This window comes from Orcinus orca, chromosome 7, assembly GCF_937001465.1.
Source record: "Orcinus orca chromosome 7, mOrcOrc1.1, whole genome shotgun sequence".
Classification (NCBI taxonomy): Eukaryota; Metazoa; Chordata; class Mammalia; order Artiodactyla; family Delphinidae; genus Orcinus; species Orcinus orca.
In genome coordinates this window covers 3,790,808-3,813,799 of record NC_064565.1, presented here as the reverse complement: position 1 = coordinate 3,813,799, position 22,992 = coordinate 3,790,808, and the positions used below count along the sequence as shown (strand labels likewise).

At 43.6% G+C, this 22,992-nt stretch overlaps 2 long non-coding RNA genes across 6 annotated transcripts in view; one reads left to right on the top strand and one right to left on the bottom strand.

Moving 5' to 3' along the window:
- LOC125965010 (uncharacterized) overlaps nt 1-22,992 on the top strand; it is a 431,017-nt gene that overhangs the window by 164,230 nt on the left and 243,795 nt on the right. For 3 of the 4 annotated variants that reach the window (XR_007478431.1, XR_007478433.1, XR_007478432.1), the window contains exon 4: nt 12,212-12,297. The exons of the other annotated variant lie outside the window; for it this stretch is intronic. This is a non-coding gene — a long non-coding RNA (uncharacterized LOC125965010). The remainder of the gene's footprint in view (nt 1-12,211; nt 12,298-22,992) is intronic. 4 annotated transcript variants of the gene reach the window in all.
- LOC125965009 (uncharacterized) overlaps nt 1-22,992 on the bottom strand; it is a 455,232-nt gene that overhangs the window by 196,963 nt on the left and 235,277 nt on the right. The window lies entirely within an intron of this gene.

The following is a 22,992-nucleotide window of genomic DNA, read 5'->3' as shown; positions in this document are numbered from 1 at the left end:
AGTGAGACTTCATTGTAGTGCAGATTTCCTTTGCAAGCTTGCTTGGTTGGCCAAAAAGGGCGTATGCGATTTTTCCTGAATATATTCAGGAAAAAACGCATACGCCCTTTTTGTCCAAGTGCATCATTGTCGACGTTCTGCCTGTTTTCCTATGCTTTAAATGCAATTCCAGTCTACCTCGTGAAATCGGTGTCCTGGAAGTCTGCCCCACCTTAAAGTCCTCTTGGCAGCCTTACTTCAATATATTTCTGGACGATAGCTGTCATTTATAACTATGCAGGTTTGTGAGTTACAGTGCCCCTGAGCTCCTTTCTTTCACTCACTTTCTTGTGAGCGGGCCGCAAGACCGCTGGATTGCATCAGGCCCTATTCTGGTTCCGGCATGGCACGCTGAGCCTTTGGTTAATTCCTCTTCCTGGTGGGAAATGAGAGTTAAATTTGCCCGTCCAGACACCTCCAGCTAGTCTCTCATTGGTTCTCCCCATTCCTGTTCATCTTCCGCAGAAATTGCAAACTGGGCCAAACAGGAGGTTAAAGGCACTGACTCTCCAAGTCGGGAGTGTGTTAGTAAAGCATCTGGAATGTTGCACTCGAGTACCAGGGGACGAAAACTGAGACATATTGGAACACGTCTCCCGATCACACGGTTGATCATACTCTGGGTTCCACATGCATGTTTTAGCTGAAGTAAGAGTACCTTAAAGCTGGAGAGTTGAGACCCGTGGAATGGGCACCATGCAGTATGACTTCAAAGGGTCTTCATTTGCTCACCGAACCTCTCCAATCCTATCACTGCTGCGTTTATGCCCCTGTACACACGCTTGATTCTCTTTCGGAGACATAGCAATCTATAGGTTTTAAGATACTTACGAGTCAGGTACATTCTTAGGCGTTTAATATGGGGTGTTGAGTCCATTTCGTTTAGCAAGGAGTAGCTCTTGTCTATTCTATATTTGGCTTAAGGAACTTTATCTGTGCTCATTTCAATCTCTGGTTTTATGCAGCACCCCAACTCACCTTTCCCCTTAAGCAAGCATAAGTTGGTTTTCTCAATTTGAGACGCTGTTCTGTTTTGTAATTCAGTTCCTGTGTAGCCAAGTTTACATTCCGTGTATTAGTGATATTTTATGATGTTTCTTTTTCTGTGTGACTTATTTCAGTTAGAATCATCATGCCTGCATCCACTCATTATGCTGCTACGGGCCTGATGACATAGATTTCATTGCTGAGTGATATTGCATTGTACATAAGTACCACAACTTCTTTATACATTTTTCACTTTCTGCGATATTGAATTTGTACCATAAACGAGGTTCTTGTAAACAGAGCCGTCCCAAACTTTGGGTTGGCTGTGTCTTTTTGATTTTAATTTCCCTAAGCTATAGGACCATAAGTGGAAGTGCCCTAGGCTCTGTTGCTTTGTTTTTTAGATGTTTCAGGAAACACCATACACTGCTCCCTAGTGGCTGTTGGCAATTTACATCCCGCCCATCAGCATAACAAGGCTCCCAGTTCTCCATGGCCTGTCCTGCCTTTCTGGATTTTACACTTTTTTCAGATGGCCCTTTTGACCCGGGGGAAGTGAGACTTCATTGTAGTGCAGATTTCCTTTGCAAGCTTGCTTGGGTGGCCAGAAATTGCGTATGCGTTTTTTCCTGAATATATTCAGGAAAAAACGCATACGTCCTTTTTGGCCAAGTGCATCATTGTGGACGTTCTGCCTCTTTTCCTATGTTTTAAATGCAATTCCAGTCGACCTCCTGAAATCGGTTTCCTGGAATTCTGCCCCACTTTCAAGTCCTCTTGGCAGCCTTACTTCAGTATATTTTTGGATGATAGCTGTCATTTATAACTCTGCAGGTTTGTGAATTACAGTGCCCCTGAGCTCCTTTCTTCAACTCGCTTTCTTGTGAGCTGGCCGCAACACCGCAGGATTGCTTCAGGCCCTAATCTGGTTCCTGCACGGCATGCTGATCCTTTGGTTAATTCCTCTTCCTGGTGGGAAATGAGAGTTAAATTTGCCCGTCCACACACCTCCAGCTAGTCTCTCATTGGTTCTCCCTATTCCTGTTCATCTTCCGCAGAAATTGCAAACTGGGCCAAACAGGAGGTTAAAGGCACTGACTCTCCAAGTCGGGAGAGTGTTATTAAAGCGTCTGGAATATTGCTCCCGAGTACCAGGTGACGAAAACTGAGACATATTGGAACACGTCTCCCGATCACATGGTTGATCATACTCTGGTTTCCACATGCATGTTTTAGCTGAAGGAAGAATACCTTAAACCTGGAGAGTTGAGACCCGTGGAATGGGAACCATGCAATATGACTTCAATGGGTCTTCATTTGCTCACCAAACCTCACCAATCCTATCACTGCTGCGTTTATGCCACTGTACACACGCTTGATTCTCTTTCAGAGACATAGCAATCCATAGGTTTTAAGATACTTACTAGTCAGGTACATTCTTATGCTTTTAATATTGGGTTTTGAGTCCATTTCGTTGAGCAAGGAGTAGCTCTTGTCTATTCCATATTTGGCTTATGGAACGGTATCTGTGCTCATTTCAATCTCTGGTTTTATGCAGCACCCCAACTCACCTTTCCCCTTAAGCAAGCATAAGTTGGTTTTCTAAATTTGGGACCCTGTTCTGTTTTGTAATTCAGTTCCTGTGTAGCCAAGTTTACATTCCGTGTATTAGTGATATCTTATGATGTTTCTTTTTCTGTGTGACTTATTTCAATTAGAATCATCGTACCTGAATACACTCATTATGCTGCTATGGACCTGATGACATAGATTTCATTGCTGAGTGATATTGCATTGTATGTAACTACCACACTTTCTTTATCCATTTTTCGCTTTCTGAAATATTGATCTTGTACCATAAATGAGATCTTGTAAACAGAGCCATCTCAAATTTTGTGGTGGCTGTGTCTTTTTGATTTTAAATTCCCTAAGCTATAGGACCATATGTGGAAGTGCCCTAGGCTCTGTTGCTTTGTTTTTTAGGTGTTTCAGGAAACACCATACACTTCTCCAGAGTGGCTGTTCGCAATTTACATCCTGCCCATCAGCATAACAAGGCTCCCAGTTCTCCATGGCCTGTCCTGCCTTTCTGGATTTTACACTTTTTTCAGATTGCCCTTTTGACCGGGGGGAAGTGAGACTTCATTGTAGTGCAGATTTCCTTTGCAAGCTTGCTTGGTTGGCCAAAAAGGACGTATGCGTTTTTTCCTGAATATATTCAGGAAAAAAACGCATACGCCCTTTTTGGCCAAGTGCATCATTGTCGACGTTCTGCCTCTTTTCCTATGCTTTAAATGCAATTCCAGTCTACCTCCTGAAATCGCTTTCCTGCAATTCTGCCCCGCTTTCAAGTCCTCTTGGCAGCCTTACTTCAGTATATTTTTGGATGATAGCTGTCATTTATAACTCTGCAGGTTTGTGAATTACTGTGCTCCTGAGCTGCTTTCTTCAACTCGCTTTCCTGTAAGCTGGCCGCAACACGGCCGGATTGCTTCAGGCCCTAATCTGGTTCTGGCAAGGCACGCTGAGCCTTTGGTTAATTCCTCTTCCTGGTGGGAAATGAGAGTTAAATTCGCCCGTCCAGACACCTCCAGCTAGTCTCTCATTGGTTCTCCCTATTCCTGTTCATCTTCCGCAGAAATTGCAAACTGGGCCAAACAGGAGGTTAAAGGCAATGACTCTCCAAGTCGGTAGAGTGTTAGTAAAGCGTCTGGAATGTTGCACCCGAGTACCAGGGAGGAAAACTGAGACATATGTGAACACGTCTCCCGATCACATGGTTGATCATACTCTGGGTTCCACATGCATGTTTTAGCTGAAGGAGGAATACCTTAAACCTGGAGAGTTGAGACCCGTGGAATGGGTACCATGCAATATGACTTCAAAGGGTCTTCATTTGCTCACCGAACCTCTCTAATCCTATCACTGCTGTGTTTATGCCCCTGTACACACGCTTGATTCTCTTTCGGAGACATAGCAATCCATAGGTTTTAAGATACATATTAGTCAAGTACATTCTTAGGCATTTAATACGGGGTGTTGAGTCCATTTCATTGAGCAAGGAGTAGCTCTTGTCTATTCCATATTCTCTTAAGGAACTTTATCTGTGCTCATTTCAATCTCTGGTTTTATGCAGCACCCCAACTCACCTTTCCCCTTAAGCAAGCATAAGTTGGTTTTCTCAATTTGAGACCCTGTTCTGTTTTGTAATCCAGTTCTGTGTAGCCAAGTTTACATTCCGTGTATTAGTGATATCTTATGATGTTTCTTTTTCTGTGTGACTTATTTCACTTACAATCATCATACCTGAATCCACTCATTATGCTGCTACGGGCCTGATGACATAGATTTCATTACTGAGTGATATTGCATGGTATGTAAGTACCACAACTTCTTTATCCATTTTTCACTTTCTGTGATATTGAACTTGTACCGTAAATGAGGTTCTTGTAAACAGAGCCGTCCCAAACTTTGGGGTGGCTGTGTCTTTTTTATTTTAATTTCCCTAAGCTATAGGACCATAAGTGGAAGTGCCCTAGGCTCTGTTGCTTTGTTTTTTTGGTGTTTCAGGAAACACCATACACTTCTCTGGAGTGGCTGTTGGCAATTTACATCCCGCCCATCAGCATAACAAGGCTCCCATTTCTCCTCGGCCCTGTCCTGCCTTTCTGGATTTTATACTTTTTTCAGATGGCCCTTTTGACCGGGGGGAAGTGAGACTTCATTGTAGTGCAGATTTCCTTTGCAAGCTTGCTTGGTTGGCCAAAAAGGGCGTATGCGTTTTTTCCTGAATATATTCAGGAAAAAACGCATACGCCCTTTTTGGCGAAGTGCATCATTGTGGAAATTGTGCCTCTTTTCCTATGCTTTAAATGCAATTCCAGTCTACCTCCTGAAATTGGTTTCCTGCAATTCTGCCCCGCTTTCAAGTCCTCTTGGCAGCCTTACTTCAGTATATTTTTGGATGATAGTTGTCATTTATAACTCTGCAGGTTTGTGAATTACAGTGTCCCTGAGCTCCTTTCTTCACCTCGCTTTCCTGTGAGCTGGCCGCAACACCGCAGGATTGCTTCAGGCCCTAATCTGGTTCCGGAGCGGCATGCTGAGACTTTGGTTAATTCCTCTTCCTGGTGGGAAATGAGAGTTAAATTTGCCCGTCCAGACACCTCCAGCTAGTCTCTCATTGGTTCTCCCTATTCCTGTTCATCTTCCGCAGAAATTGCAAACTGGGCCAAACAGGAGGTTAAAGGCACTGACTCTCCAAGTCGGGAGAGTGTTAGTAAAGCATCTGGAATGTTGCACCCGAGTACCACGGGAGGAAACCTGAGACATATTGGAACACGTCTCCCGATCACACGGTTGATCATACTCTGGGTTCCACATGCATGTTTTAGCTGAAGGAAGAATACCTTAAACCTGGAGAGTTGAGATCCATGGAATGGGTACCATGCAATATGACTTCAAAGGGTCTGCATTTGCTCACCGAACCTCTCGAATCCTGTCACAGCTGTGTTTATGCCCCTGTACACACGCTTGATTCTCTTTCGGAGACATAGCAATCCGTAGATTTTAAGATACTTACTAGTCAGGTACATTCTCAGGCCTTTAATATGGGGTGTTGAGTCCATTTCGTCGAGCAAGGAATAGCTCTTGTCTATTCCATATTTGGCTTAGTGAACTTTATCTGTGCTCATTTCAATCTCTGGTTTTATGCAGCACCCCAACTCACCTTTCCCCTTAAGCAAGCATAAGTTGGTTTTCTCAATTTGAAACGCTGTTCTGTTTTGTAATTCAGTTCCTGTGTAGCCAAGTTTACATTCCGTGTATTAGTGATATCTTATGATGTTTCTTTTTCTGTGTGACTTATTTCAGTTAGAATCATCATGCCTGCATCCACTCATTATGCTGCTACGGGCCTGATGACATAGATTTCATTGCTGAGTGATATTGCATTGTACATAAGTATCACAACTTCTTTATACATTTTTCACTTTCTGCGATATTGAATTTGTACCATAAACGAGGTTCTTGTAAACAGAGCCGTCCCAAACTTTGGGTTGGCTGTGTCTTTTTGAATTTAATTTCCCTAAGCTATAGGACCATAAGGGGAAGTGCCCTAGGCTCTGCTGCTTTGTTTTTTAGATGTTTCAGGAAACACCATACACTGTTCCCAAGTGGCTGTTGGCAATTTACATCCCGCCAATCAGCATAACAAGGCTCCCAGTTCTCCATGGCCTGTCCTGCCTTTCTGGATTTTACACATTTTTCAGATGGCCCATTTGAGTGGGGGGATGTGAGACTTCATTGTAGTGCAGATTTCCTTTGCAACCTTGCTTTGTTGGACAAAAAGGACGTATGAGTTTTTTCCTGACTATATTCAGGAAAAAACACATACGCCGTTTTTGGCCAAGTGCATCATTATCGACGTTCTGTCTCTTTTCCTATGCTTTAAATACAATTCCCGTCTACCTCCTGAAATCGGTTTCCTGCAATTCTGCCCCGCTTTCAAGACCTCTTGGCAGGCTTACTTCAGTATATTTTCGGACGATAGCTGTCACTTATAACTCTGCAGTTTTGTGAATTTCAGTGTCCCTGAGCTCCTTTCTTCAACTCGTTTTCTTGTGAGCGGGCCGCAATACCGCAGGTTTGCTTCAGGCCCTAATCTGGTTCCGGCATGGCATGCTGAGCCTTTGCTTAATTCCTCTTCCTGGTGGGAAATGAGAGTTAAATTTGCCCGTCCAGACAGCTCCAGCTAGTCTCTCATTGGTTTTCCCTACTCCTGTTCATCTTCCACAGAAATTGCAAACTGGGCCAAACAGGAGGTTAAAGGCACTGACTCTCCAAGTCGGTTAGTGTCAGTAAAGCGTCTGGAATGTTGCACCCGAGTACCAGGGGATGAAAACTGAGACATAATTGAACACATCTCCCGATCACATGGTTGATCATACTCTGGGTTCCACATGCATGTTTCAGCTGAAGGAAAAATACCTTAAAACTGGAGAGTTGAGACCCGTGGAATGGGTACCATGCAATATGACTTCAAAGGGTCTTCATTTGCTCAACGAACCTCTCCAGTGTTATCACTGTTGCGTTTATGCCCCTGAACACACGCTTGATTCTCTTCCAGAGACACAGCAATCCATAGGTTTTAAGATACTTACTAGTCAGGTACATTCTTAGGCGTTTAATATGGGGTGTTGAGTCCATTTCGTTGAGCAAGGAGTAGCTCTTGTCTATTCCATATTTGGCTTAAGGAACATTATCTGTGCTCATTTCAATCTCTGGTTTTATGCAGCACCCCAACTCACCTTTCCCCTTAAGCAAGCATAAGTTGGTTTTCTAAATTTGAGACCCTGTTCTGTTTTGGAATTCAGTTCCTGTGTAGCCAAGTTTACATTCCGTGTATTAGTGATATCTTTTGATGTTTGTTTTTCTGTGTGACTTGTTTCAGTTAGAATCATCATACCTGAATCCACTCATTATGCTGCTACGGGCCTGAGTACATAGATTTCATTGCTGAGTGACACTGCATTGTACGTAAGCACCACAACTTCTTTATCCATTTTTCAGTTTTTGTGATATTGAACTTTTACCGTATACGAGGTTCTAGTAAACAGAGCCATCCCAAACTTTTGGGTGGCTGTGTCTTTTTGATTTTAATTTCCCTAAGCTATAGGACCGTAAGTGGAAGTGCCTTAGGCTCTGTTGCCTTGTATTTTAGGTGTTTCAGGAAACACCATACACTTCTCCTGAGTGGCTGTTGGCAATTTACATCCCGCCCATCAGCATAACAAGGCTCCCAGTTCTCCATGGCCTGTCCTGCCTTTCTGGATTTTACACTTTTTTCAGATGGCCCTTTTGAGTGGGGGGAAGTGAGACTTCATTGTAGTGCAGATTTCCTTTGCATGCTTGCTTGGTTGGCCAAAAAGGGCGTATGCATTTTTTCCTGAATATATCCAGGAAAAAACGCATATGCCCTTTTTGGCCAAGTGCATCATTGTGGACGTTCTGCCTCTTTTCCTATGCTTTAAATGCAATTCCAGTCTACCTCCTGAAATCGTTTTCCTGCAATTCTGCCCCGCTTTCAAGTCTTCTTGGCAGCCTTACTTCAGTATATTTTTGGATGATAGCTGTCATTTATAACTCTGCAGGTTTGTGAATTACAGTGCCCCTGAGCTCCTTTCTTCAACTCGCTTTCTTGTGAGCTGGCCGCAACACCGCAGGACTGCTTCAGGCTCTAATCTGGTTCCAGCAAGGCACGCTGAGCCTTTGGTTAATTCCTCTTCCTGGTGGGAAATGAGAGTTAAAGTTGCCCGTCCAGACACCTCCAGCTAGTCTCTCATTGGTTCTCCCTATTCCTGTTCATCTTCCGCAGAAATTGCAAACTGGGCCAAAGAGGAGGTTAAAGGCACTGACTCTCCAAGTCGGGAGAGTGTTAGTAAAGCGTCTGGAATGTTGCACCCGAGTACCAGGGACAAAAACTGAGACATATTTGAACACGTCTCCCGATCACACGGTTGATCATACTCTGGGTTCCACATGCATGTTTTAGCTGAAAGAAGAATACCTTAAACCTGGAGAGTTGAGACCCGTGAAATGGGTACCATGTAATACGACTTCAAAGGGTCTTCATTTGCTCACCGAACCTCTACAATGTTATCACTGCTCTGTTTATGCCCCTGTACACACGCTTGATTCTCTTTCAGAGACATAGCAATCCATAGGTTTTAAGATACTTACTAGTCAGGTACATTCTCAGGCGTTTAATATGGGGTGTTGAGTCCATTTCGTTGAACAAGGAGTAGCTCTTGTCTATTCCATATTTGGCTTAAGGAACTTTATCTGTGCTCATTTCGATCTCTGGTTTTATGCAGCACCCCAACTCACCTTTCCCCTTAAGCAAGCATAAGTTGGTTTTCTAAATTTGAGACCATGTTCTGTTCTGTAATTCAGTTGCTGTGTAGCCAAGTTTACATTCCGTGTGTTAGTGATATCTTATGATGTTTCTTTTTCTGTGTGACTTATTTCAGTTAGATTCATCATACCTGAATCCACTCATTATGCTGCTACGGGCCTGAGAACATAGATTTCATTGCTGAGTGATATTGCATTGTACGTAAGTACCACAAATTCTTTATCCATTTTTCACTTTCCGTGATATTGAACTTGTACCGTAAACGAGGTTCTTGTAAACAGAGCCGTCCCAAATTTTGGGGTGGCTGTGTCTTTTTGATTTTAATTTCCCTAAGCTATAGGACCATAAGTGGAAGTGCCCTGGGCTCTGTTGCTTTGTTTTTTAGATGTTTCAGGAAACACCATACACTTCTCCCCAGTGGCTATTGGCAATTTACATCCCACCCATCAGCATAACAAGGCTCCCAGTTCTCCATGGCCTGTCCTGCCTTTCTGGATTTTACACTTTTTTCAGATGTCCCTTTTGACCGGGGGCAAGTGAGAATTCATTGTAGTGAAGATTATGTTTGAATCTTCCTTGATTGGCCAAAAAGGGCGTATGCGTTTTTTTCTGAATATATTCAGGAAAAAACGCATACGCCATTTTTGGCCAGGTACATCATTGTGGACGTTCTGCCTCTTTTCCTATGCTTTAAATGTAATTCCAGTTTACCTCCTGAAATCGGTTTCCTGCAATTCTGCCCCGCGTTCAAGTCCTCTTGGCAGCCTTACTTCAGTATATTTTTGGACGATAGCTGTCATTTATAACTCTGCATGTTTGTGAATTACAGTGCCCCTGAGCTACTTTCTTCAACTTGCTTTCCTGTGAGCTGGACGCAACACCGCAGGATTCCTTCAGGCCCTAATCTGGTTCCGGCTCGGCACACTGAGCCTTTGGTTAATTCCTCTTCCTGGTAGGAAATGAGAGTTAAATTTGCCCATCCAGACACCTCCAGCTAGTGTCTCATTGGTTCTCCCTATTCCTGTTCATCTTCCGGAGAGATTGCAAACTGGACAAATATGAGGTTAAAGGCACTGACTCTCCAAGTCGAGAGAGTGTTAGTAAACCGTCAGGAATGTTGCACCCGAGTACCAGGGGACGAGAACTGAGATATTTGAACACGTCTCCCAATCACACGGTGGATCATACTCTGGGATCCACATGCATGTTTTAGCTGAAGGAAGAATACCTTAATCCTGGATAGTTGAGACCCGTGGAATGGGTACCATGAAATATGACCACAAAGGGTCTTCATTTGCTCACCGAACCTATCCAATCCTATCACTGCTGCGTTTATTCCCCTGTACACACGCTTGATTCTCTTTTGGAGACATAGCAATCCATAGGTTTTAAGGTACTTACTAGTCAGGTACATTCTTAGGCGTTTAATATGGGGTGTTGAGTCCATTTAGTTGAGCAAGGAGTAGCTCTTGTCTATTCCATATTTGGCTTAAGGAACTTTATCTGTGCTCATTTCAATCTCTGGTTTTATGCAGCACCCCAACTCACCTTTCCCCTTAAGCAAGCATAAGTTGGTTTTCTAAATTTGAGACCCTGTTCTGTTTTGTAATTCAGGTCCTGTGTAGCCAAGTTTACATTCCGTGTATTAGTGATATCTTATGATGTTTCTTTTTCTGTGTGACTTATTTCAGTTAGAATCATCATACCTGAACCCACTCATTATGCTGCTATGGGCCTGAGTACATAGATTTCATTGCTGAGTGATATTGCATTGTACGTAAGTACCACAACTTCTTTATCCATTTTTCACTTTCTGCGATATGGAACTTGTACTGTAAACGAGGTTCTTGTAAACAGAGCTGTCCCAAACTTTGGGGTGGCTGTGTCTTTTTTATTTTAATGTCCCTAAGCTATAGAACCATAAGCGGAAGTGCCCTAGGCTCTGTTGCTTTCTTTTTTAGATGTTTCATGAAACACCATACACTTCTCCCCAGTGGCTCTTGGCAATTTACATCCCGCCCATCAGCATAACAAGGCTCCCAGTTCTCCATGGCCTCTCCTGCCTTTCTGGATTTTACACTTTTTTCAGATGGCCCTTTTGACCGGGGGGAAGTGAGACTTCATTGTAGTGCAGATTTCCTTTGCAAGCTTGCTTGGTTGGCCAAAAAGGGCGTATGCGTTTTTTCCTGAATATATTCAGGAAAAAACGCATACGCCCTTTTTGGCCAAGTGCATCATTGTCGACGTTCTGCCACTTTTCCTATGCTTTAAATGCAATTCCAGTCTACCTCCTGAAATCGGATTCCTGCAATTCTGCCCCGCTTTCAAGTCCTCTTGGCAGCCTTACTTCAGTATATTTTTGGACGATAGCTGTCATTTAGAACTCTGCAGGTTTGTGAATTACAGTGCCCCTGAGCTCCTTTCTTCAACTCGCTTTCTTGTGAGCTGGCCGCAACACCGCAGGACTGCTTCAGGCTCTAATCTGGTTCCGGCAAGGCATGCTGAGCCTTTGGTTAATTCCTCTTCCTGGTGGGAAATGAGAGTTAAATTTGCCCGTCCAGACACCTCCAGCTAGTCTCTCATTGGTTCTCCCTATTCCTGTTCATCTTCCACAGAGATTGCAAACTGGACAAATATGAGGTTAAAGGCACTGACTCTCAAAGTCGGGAGAGTGTTAGTAAAGCGTCTGGAATGTTGCACCCGAGTACCAGGGGCCGAGAACTGAGACATATTTTAACACGTCTCCCGATCACATGGTTGATCATACTCTGGATTCCACATGCATGTTTTAGCTGAAGGAAGAATACCTTAAACCTGTAGAGTTGAGACCCGTGGAATGGGTACCATACAATATGACTTCAAAGGGTCTTTATTTGCTCACCGAACCTCTCCAATGTTATCACTGCTGCTTTTATGCCGCTGTACACACCCTTGATTCTCTTTCAGAGAGATAGCAACCCATAGGTTTTAAGATACTTACTAGTCAGGTACATTCTTAGGCGTTTAATATGGGGTGTTGAGTACATTTCATTCAGCAAAGAGTAGCTCTTGTCTATTACATATTTGGCTTAAGGAACTTTATCTGTGCTCATTTCAATCTCTGGTTTTATGCAGCACCCCAACTCACCTTCCCCCTTAAGCAAGCATAAGTTGGTTTTCTCAATTTGATACCCTGTTTTGTTTTGGAATTCAGTTCCTGTGTAGCCAAGTTGACATTCCGTGTGTTAGTGATAACTTATGATGTTTCTTTTTCTGTGTGACTTATTTCAGTTAGAATCATCATACCTGAATCCACTCATTATGCTGCTACGGGCCTGATGACATAGATTTCATTGCTGAGTGATACTGCATTGTACGTAAGTACCACAACTTCTTTATCCATTTTTCACTCTCTGCGATATTGCACTTGTACCATAAACGAGGTTCTTGTAAACAGAGCCGTCCCAAACTTTGGGGTGGCTGTGTCTTTTTGATTTTAATTTCACTAAGGTATAGGACCATAAGTGGAAGTGCCCTAGGCTCTGTTGCTTTGTTTCTTAGGTGTTTCAGGAAACACCATACACTTCTCCCGAGTGGCTGTTGGCAATTTACATCCCGCCCATCAGCATAACAAGGCTCCCAGTTCTCCATGGCCTGTCCAGGCTTTGTGGATTTTACACTTTTTTCAGATGGCCCTTTTGACCGGGGGGAAGTGAGACTTCATTGTAGTGCAGATTTCCTTTGCAAGCTTGCTTGGTTGGCCAAAAAGTGCGTATGCGTTTTTTCCTGAATATATTCAGGAAAAAACGCATATGCCCTTTTTGGCCAAGTGCATCATTGTCGACGTTCTGCCTCTTTTCCTATGCTTTAAATGCAATTCCAGTCTACCTCTTGAAATCGGTTTCCTACAATTCTGCCCCGCTTTCAAGTCCTCTTGGCAGCCTTACTTCAGTATATTTTTGGACGATAGCTGTCATTTATAACTCTGCAGGTTTGTGAATTACAGTGCCCCTGAGCTCCTTTCTTCAACTCGCTTTCCTGTGAGCTGGCCGCAACACCGCAGGATTGCTTCAGGCCCTAATCTGGTTCCGTCACGGCACACTGAGCCTTTGGTTAATTCCTCTTCCTGGTGTGAAATGAAAGTTAAATTCGCCCGTCCAGAGACCTCCAGCTAGTCTCTCATTGGTTCTCCCTATTCCTGTTCCTCTTCCGCAGAAATTGCAAACTGGACCAAACAGGAGGTTAAAGGCACTGACTCTCCAAGTCGGGAGAGTGTTAGTAAAGCGTCTGGAATGTTGCACTCAAGTACCAGGGACGAAAACTGAGACATATTGTAACACGTCTCCCGATAACGTGGTTGATCATACTCTGGGTTCCACATGCATGTTTTAGCTGAAGGAAGAATACCTTAAACCTGTAGAGTTGAGACCCGTGGAATGGGTACCATGCAATATGACTTCAAAGGGTCTTCATTTGCTCACCGAACCTCTCCAATGTTATCACTGCTGTGTTTATGCCGCTGTACACACGCTTGATTCTCTTTCAGAGAGATAGCAACCCATAGGTTTTAAGATACTTACTAGTCAGGTACATTCTTAGGCGTTTAATACGGGGTGTTGAGTCCATTTCGTTGAGCAAGGAGTAGCTCTTGTCTATTCCATATTTGGCTTATAGAACTTTATCTGTGCTCATTTCAAACTCTGGTTTTATGCAGTACCCCATCTCACCTTTCCCCTTAAGCAAGCATTAGTTGGTTTTCTTAATTTGCGACCCTATTCTGTTTTGGAATTCAGTTCCTGTGCAGCCAAGTTTACATTCCGTGTATTAGTGGTATCTTATGAGGTTTCTTTTTCTGTGTGATTTATTTCAGTTAGAATCATCATACCTGAATCCACTCATTATGCTGCTACGGGCCTGATGACATAGATTTCATTGCTAAGTTAGACTGCATTGTACGTAAGTACGACAACTTCTTTATCCATTTTTCACTTTCTGCGATATTGAACTTGTACCGTAAACGAGGTTCTTGTAAACAGAGCCGTCGCAAACTTTGGGGTGGCTGTGTATTTTTGATTTTAATTTCCTTAAGCTATAGGACCATAAGTGGAAGTGCCCTAGGCTCTGTTGCTTTGTTTTTTAGGTGTTTCAGGAAACACCATACACTTCTCCTGAGTGGCTGTTGGCAATTTACATACCGCCCATCAGCATAACAAGGCTCCCAGTTCTCCATGGCCTGTCCTGCCTTTCTGGATTTTACACTTTTTTCAGGTGGCCCTTTTGACCGGCGGGAAGTGAGACTTCATTGTAGTGCAGATTTCCTTTGCAAGCTTGCTTGGTTGGCCAAACAGGGCGTATGCATTTTTTCCTGAATATATTCAGGGAAAAACGCATACGCCCTTTTTGGCCAAGTGCATCATTGTCGACATTCTGCCTCTTTTCTTATGCTTTAAATGCTATTCCAGTCTATCTCCTGAAATCGGATTCCTGGAATTCTGCCCCACTTTAAAGTCCTCTTGGCAGCCTTACTTCAATATATTTCTGGACGATAGCTGTCATTTTTAACTCTGCAGGTTTGTGAATTACAGTTCCCGTGAGCTCCTTTCTTCAACTCGCTTTCTTGTGAGCTTGCCGCAACACTGCAGGATTGCATCAGGCCCTAAGCTGGTTCCGGCATGGCACGCTGAGCCGTTGGTTAATTCATCTTCCTGGTGGGAAATGAGAGTTAAATTTGCACGTCCAGACACCTCCAGCTAGTCTCTCATTGGTTCTCCCTATTCCTGTTCATCTTCCGCAGAAATTGCAAACTGGGCCAAACAGGAGGTTAAAGGCACTGACTCTACAAGTGGGGAGAATGTTAGTAAAGCATGTGGAATGTTGCACCTGATTACTAGGGGACGAAACTGAGACACATTTGAACATGTTTCCCGATCACATGGTGGATCATAGTCTGGGTTCCACATGCATATTTTAGCTGAAGGAAGAATCCCTTAAACCTGAAGAGTTGAGACCCATGGAATGGGTACCATGAATTATGACTTCAAAGGGTTTGCATTTGCTCACTGAACCTCACCAATCCTATGAGCCCCAAGTGTCCAGCCTTATGTGTCACCCAGCTCTGGGTGTAGATGTGGTAAATCCAGGTTGCATCACAAGCCTTGATGAATTACTTAAGTATTCCTCTCTATTTCACTGTCATTGTGTTTTGTTTAAGAAATTTATTTTTATTATGGGATTTAGCTGATTTTCACTGCTGCGTTTATGCCGCTGTACACACTCTTGATTCTCTTACAGAGATATATAAATCCATAGGTTTTATGATTCTTACTAGTCAAGTATATTCCTAGGTGTTGAATATGGGGTGTTGAGTCCATTTCGTTGAGCAAGGAGTAGCTCTTGTCTATTCCATATTTGGCTTATGGAACGGTATCTGTGCTCATTTCAATCTCTGGTTTTATGTAGCACCCCACCTCACCTTTCCCCTTAAGCAAGCATAAGTTGGTTTTCTAAATTTGAGACCCTGTTCTGTTTTGTAATTCAGTTTCTGTGTAGCCAAGTTTACATTCCGTGTATTAGTGATATCTTATGATGTTTCTTTTTCTGTGTGACTTATTTCAGTTAGAATCATCGTACTTGAATCCACTCACTATGCTGCTACGTGCCTGATGACATAGATTTCATTGCTGAGTGATATTGCATTGTACGTAAGTACCACAACTTCTTTATCCATTTTTCGCTTTCTGCGATATTGAACTTGTACCGTAAACGAGGTTCTTGTAAACAGAGCCATCCCAAACTTTGGGGTGGCTGTGTCTTTTTGATTTTAATTTCCCTAAGCTATAGGACCATAAGTGGAAGTGCCCTAGGCTCTGTTGCTTTGTTTTTTAGATGTTTCAGGAAACACCATACACTTCTCCCGAGTGGCTGTTGGCAATTTACATCCCGCCCATCAGCATAAGAAGGCTCCCAGTTCTCCATGGCATGTCCTGTCATTCTGGATTTTACACTTTTTTCAGATGGTCCTTTTGACCAGGGGGATGTGAGACTTCATTGTAGTGCTGATTTCCCTTGCCAGCTTCGTTGGTTGGCCAAAAAGTGCGTATGCGTTTTTTCCTGAATATATTCAGGAAAAAACGCATACACCCTTTTTGGCCAGGTGCATCATTGTCGAGGTTCTGACTCTCTTCATATGTTTTCAGTGCAATTCCAGTCTACCTCCTGAAATCGGTTTCCTGCAATTCTGCCTTGCTTTCAATGCCTCTTCATAGCCTTACCTCAATATTGTTTTTGAAAATAGTTGGCGTTCATAACTCTGCAGGTTTTTGAATTGCAGTGGCCCTTAGCTCCATTTTTCACCTCTTATTTTTGTGATCTTGCCTCATAACCACAGGATTCCTTCAGGCCCTATTCTTCTTCTGGGGCACCTTGCTGTGCCTTTGGTTTATTCTTCTTACTGATGTGAAATTAGAGTGACATGTGCCCATTGAAACCGCTATTGCTAGTTTCTCACTGGTTCCCCATATTCCCATTCATCCTCCGCACTAACTGCAGACTGTGCGATAGCAGAACTTAAAGGCATTGACTCTCCATGTGGGGATGTTGTTAGTAAAGTGGCTGGAATGTCGATCCAGAGCCCCAGGAGAGGAAAAATGAGGTGCGTTTTAGAAACCTTTCCCGATCATATGGTATACCAGTCGCTGGGTTTCCCAAGCATGGTTTAGCTGTAGGAAGATTCCCTTCAACCTGGAGTGTTGGGACCCTTGGAATGAGTAGCATGAAGTATTGCATTAAACTTTCGGCAGTTGCTCACCAAAGCTCACCAATCCTCTCAGCCCCAAGTGTCCAGCCTTATGTCTTATCCAGCTGTGGGTTTATATGTGGTCAATCCAGGTTGCATCACAGCCCCTGAGCGAATTTTGTAAGAATTTTTCTCTCTTTCATTGTTTCTGCGTTTTGTTTTTAAAATTTATTTCTATAATGGGGTTTAGCTCATTTTCACTGCTGTGTTTGTGCCGCTCTGCACACACTTGATTCCCTTATGGAGATATATCAATACATGGGTTTTAAGATTCTTATTACTCAGATATATTTCTCTGCGGTGTATAGGGTGTGTTGAGGCCAGTTCATTGAGCAAGGTGTAGATCTTGTCTAATACCTATTTGGTTTATTGAACGGTATCTGTGCTAATTTCAAACTCTGGTTTTATGCATCACCCCACCTCTCCTTTCCCCTTAAGCTGACATAAGTGTGTTTTCTAAATGTGAGACACTGTTCTGTTCTGTAATTCATTTCTTGTGCAGCCATATTTACCCTCCCTCTATAAGTGATATCTTATGATATGTTTCTTTTTCTGTTTGACTTATTTCAAGTAGTATTATCGGACCTAAATCCACTCTTTATCCTTCTACTAGCCTATTACATTGATTTCATGGTGAAGAGATATTCCATTGTACATAAGTACCACATCTTTATCCATTGTTCTCTTTCCTGGGATATTTAAGGTGTACTGAAGTTGAGGTTCTTGTAAACAGAGTAGCCCTAAACTGTGATGTGCTTGTGTCTTGTTGATTTTTAGACTTCCCTAGATATACTCCCATGATTGGAAGTGTCCTATGCTCTGTAGCTCTGTTTTTTAGATGATTGAGGAACCACCATACACTTCTCCAGAGTGGCTCTCGGCAGTTCACACACTGCCCATCAGCGTATAAAGGCTCCCTGTTCTCCATGGCCTGTCCTGCATTTCTGGTTTTTACAATTTTTTAGGATGGCCCTTTTGACCGGTGGGAAATGAGACTTCTTTGTTGTGCACATTTGCATTGCTTGCTTGCTTCGTTGACCATAAAGTGCGTCTGCGTTTTTTCCTGGATATAATCAGGAAAAAACGCATACGCCCTTTTGGGCCAACTGCATCATTGTCGAAATTCTGCCGCTTTTCATGTGCGTTAAAGACGAGTCCAATCTATCTCTTGAAATCTGTTTCTTGCAATTCTGTCTTGCATTCAGATCCTCTTCTTTGCCTGACCTCAACATATTTTTGGATGTTAGTTTTCATTTATAACTCTGCAGGTTTGTGAATTGCAGTGACCCTGAGCTCCATTTTTTAAGTTGCTCTTTTGTGAGCTGGCCTCAAACCCGCAGGATTGCTTCAGGACCTATTTTGGCTCCGGCGAGGCAGGCTGAGCCTTTCTTTAATTCTTATTCTTAATGGGAAATTAGAGTGATATGTGCCCGTCCAAACCCCTACAACTATTCTCTCATTGGTTCCCCCTCTTCCCGTTCATCCTCCTCACAATTTGCAAAATGTGTGAAAGAGAAGTTTAAATGTGCTGATTCTCCAAGTGGGGAGATTGTAAGTAACGTGGGTGGAATGGTGAACAGGAGCACCAGGAGAGGATAAATGAGGTGCATTTTAGACACATCTCCTGATCACATGGTGTACAGTCCTCTGGGTTTTCCATGCATGTTTTAGCTGTAGGAAGATCCCTTGAATCTGCAGATTTGGGACCCATTGAATGGGTACCAGGTAGTATTACTTTAAAGGGTGTGCATTTCCTCACCCAACCTCACATTTCTCTTAGCGCAAACAGTTTCCAGCCTTATGTCTCACCCTGCTGTGGGTCTAGATGTGTTCAATCCATGTTGCATCACCATCCCTGAGGAAAAGTTGTAAGAGGTTTTCTCTGTCTCTCTGTCGTTTATTTTTTCCAATTTATTACTATATTGGTTACAGCTGATTTTCAAAGCTCTGTTTCTTGCTGCTGTACATCCACTTGATTCACGTACAGAGAGACATCAATAAATTCTTTTTCAGATTCTTACCAGTCGTATATATTCTTTTCCGGTGACTTGAGTGTGCTGAGTGCAGTTCTTTTAGCTACCGTGTAGGCCTTGTTGATTATCAGTTTGGTATTTGGAATGGTATCTTTGCTAATTTCAACCTCCTGGATGATGCCTCACCCCTCCCCACCTTTCCCGTTTAGCAGCCTTATGCGTGTTTTCTACATATTTGACTATGTTTTTGTTTTGTAATTTATTTCATGTGTAGCCATTTTGGATTCCACCTTTAAGTGATATCTTATGATATGTGTCTTTTTCTTTTTGAATTCTGTCACTTAGAATGATCATACGTAACCCCTCCGGAGTTGTTACAACTGGCCATATTTCATTGATTTCCAGGCTGAATAATATTCCACTCTACCTAAGTACCACATCTCTATCCATTTTTTCCCTCCAGAGACATTTAAGTTATATCCTAGTCGAGGATCTTTTAAACAGAGAGGGGGTAAACATTGGGGTGCCTTTGTCCTCTCGATTTTTGTTTTTCCCAAGATATACGCCCATGAGTGCAAGTGCCCTATGCTCTGTAGCTCATTTTTCAGATGCTTTAGTAAACACAATACACTTCTCCAGAATGGCCGTTGGCAATATACATTTCCACTATAAGTCTCACAGGGCTCCCTCTTCTCCTTGCCCTGTCCTGCATTTCTGTTGTTTACGCTTTATGAGGATGGCTCTTCTGACTGATGCGAAGTGATATCTTTTGTAGTATTGACTTCCAGTGCCCACCTGTTTGGTTGGCTAAAAAAGTGTATGCCCTTTTCTTGAATATATACAGAAAAAAACGCATACACCCTTTTTGGCCAACTGCAGTGTTGGCAATGTTCAGCTCCTTTTCTTGTGCTTAATGGCGAGTCCTTTCTACCTCCTCAAATCCCTTTCCTGCCATTCTCCCTTGCTTACAAGTCCTTTTCTCTGACTTTCCTCAAGACATTTTTCAGTGATGGATATTTTCAACTCTGCAGTTTCGTGAATTTTACTGCCCCTGAGTTCCATTGTTCAGCTTGTGTTTATGGGAACTGGCCACAAAGCAGCGGGATTTCCTCAAGCCCTATACTGTTTCCATGGGCAACCCTAGCCTTTGGTCAATTCGTCTTCCTGATTGGAAATTAGAGTGACATGTGCCTGTCTGAACACCTAGGACTTGTCTCTCATTGTTCCTCATCCTTCCGCTTCATCCTCTGGACAAATTCCAAACTGTACGCAACAGGATGTTGACAGTGCTGACATCTCCAAGTGGGGAGACTGTTAGTAAAGACGCTGGAGGGGTGAACCTGAGCACCAGGAGATGAGGAGATGAGATGCCTTTTCCAAACTCTTCCCGATCAGACGGTATACCATCCTCTGGGTGTGACAGACATGTTTTAGCAGTAGGAAGAGTCCCATTCATGTAAGGAGAACACCAGGGCTTTTTCAAAATCAGTGTCTCCCCGAAACCCAAACTGGGGAATTTTTTAAGCTACGGCTACACATATGTTCATTAAGGGCCTTGGGAAGTAGGCAGAGTCCAAACTTTAGATGATTGAAGTCTTCAGGGTCAGAAGCACTCACCACCAGCTTCCCTTAGGTTACACTTTAACTGTCATTGATAGATGATATCAATAAAAATATCTATTCCTTTTCAGATTATTTCCCCTTATAGGTTATTGCAAAATGTTGAGTGTAGTTCCCTGTGCTATACAGTAGTTCCTTGTTGATGATCTATTTTATACATAGCAGTGTGTATGTGTTAATTCCAAACTGTTAATTTATCCCTCCTCCCACCTTTCCCCTTTGGTAATAATAAATTATAAGATTTTATACTTCTCAGAAATGGGGGAGCTGAAAGAGAGGTATCATTTTCAATGGAAAAGCATTTAAAACAAGATTGAAGCTTTAACCAAGATTATTAGATGTACATCCTTGAAAAGAAATCACTTCGTTTCTCTAATATTGACCTGACAAATAAGACAAACCTTTTCACTGAACTTGCTTATAATAAAGTGATGGAAATATCAAATGGAAGTGTTAGAAACATCTTATTTTACCCGAGCCTTATACACTGTTCTATGTTAACTACAGTTTGGCCCACACATCTGTTCACTGAGGTTACAATAGTCTCAATTTCTGTTACTGATCCTCCAGAGTGGACCCCAACAAGTGTCCCCCTGCCCAGTGTCATTGGGGCCAACAGATCGAGACTGAGTTTGGTTCACAAGCAAAGGAAACTTTATATTTTGATCAGAGAATGGAGAGGTGAGAGCATGCACTACCCCGTGGGCTGTGGGCTGGGCTGCTGTGTAGAGATCCTGTCAGAGTCAGTGGGAGGGAGGGGGCGGAGCTCTCGAGGGCCGGGTTGGCTGTAGCTCAGGCTCTATATCGCGGAGTCTGCACTGGGCCCCAGGAGCTGAGGTGTCGACCCAGCCATTCTGCACTAAGAAATCTGGTCTGAAGTGCCGGGTGTGGAACCTCTGCATGCGGGACCCTAGGAGCACGTGAAATTAGACAAAGCACAAAGGATAAAAAAGGTTAGACTTGACTTTATTGCCCAGATTCTATTTTTATCTCCCAGGGATTTTTAATGGGCTTTGCTGGGGACAAACCCCTCCTCTGCCTTTTGTCCCGTTCCTCATTCTTGGAGTGCTGAGGGTGCAGACCCTTCTTCTGTAACTGCTGAGTGCTGAGTTGGGAGCCCTCATACCCGGGGGTGAGGGTCAGAGCTTCTCCCCAGTAGCCTCCAGGTGACGTTGATTGTCCCCAGGCCCCCTGCCTCCCTGCTCGTCCACCTGAGCACCAGCATTGGAAGTGTTATAGATTCTAATGACCTTTAAGGGTCCAGGAAAGAGATGTGCAGAGACGCTGTGGTGGCCGGTTTCACCCCGCCCCACATTTGTTCGGCCACCTTAGGCTGACCGTTTCTGCCAGCGTAGATGCTCTGACCAGTAGTCTGCGCTTTCTTCAATTAGGCCCCTGAATTAACGTACAAACAGCACCAGGTGTCAGAGCCCTGCCCGCTCAACTCCCAGACAGTCCAGGGTCAGTGGTGATCAAGGACCATGATGGCCACTGAGTCAACAGCCTTTTGAAGTAAACAGGAGTCCAGCCAGTCTTATTGGCCACCATCATCACGGTGTCTGTAGGCTTTTCTATGGTGACAGTGTGATATACGGTTCCCCCGCCAAGATTATTAGCTCCCCTCTGGGTGCAGTAAGTCCTGCAAGCAGTAGTCTACTCTTTTGGGACACACTCTTGTTGTTTTATGAGAGAAACTCCAGGTCAAGTGATGTTCACACGAGTCGTCATGGTGCCCTGTTGCCCCCGGTTATCTCTCTGGATGTTGGAGTTGGAGGGCCTCCTCACTCGAGGTCGGAGTGAACCCTGCAACTTCAGGGCATGGTTGGTGGTTAGAATCACCACGTGGGGTCCTTTTCCCTTAGGAGGGAGGTGGCCTTTTGGGCTGCTGATTTCCAGGTTTTTAGATACCGCCAGTATCTTGGCCAGATGTGGCAGTGGGCCAAGCCCCTTGGTGACCGTAGTTTATCCTACCTGGATGGCATTCTTGCATTGTTCCATTTCAAGTGGTCCCAGTTTTTGCACTAATTCTCCAATGGCGATTCACCTTTCACCGGGAATGTAAAGGTCAAAGGGTTTAGCTAAATTAGGGAGTTCCAGGGCAAGGATCTGAATTGACTGCTCTTTCCATTCTTGAAAGGCCACTTCTGGATTCTATTCAAAAGGATCATCATCTTTTCCTTTCAGTGTTTCATATAGAGGCCCAGCTAGTAGACTCTAGTTAGGGATCCAGAAGCAGCAAACCCTCCCCAGGAGGGTTCCTCCCTCCCCAGGAACCCCTAAGCTGTCTTCTAGTTTTAGAAAGGGGTAAGGCTGAAAATGGTTTCTTCCCTTTCCTGGGACGGGCTTCTCCGACCTTCTGTGAGAATGAAGCCCAGGCAGGTCACCGCAGTCTGTGATATTTGAGCTTTTTCTTGGACAACTTCTATCCTTTATTGGCTTGGTAGTTCAGAGGCCTCCTTAGTAGGGCTGGTGATCAGAAGGTCATCTGCGTATTGAAGGAGGGTTTCCTTTTCCAGAGGTAGAACTTTTAGGTCTTTAGCTAAGCTTTCCCCAAAGATGGTGTGGGAATTTTTGCACCCTTGGGGCCAGACGGCCCGGAAGTATTGTTTTAGTTGTATGTTGAGTCCTGCCACTCACAAGCCAAAATTTCTTGTGACTCTGGGACTAATGGAGTACAAAAGAAG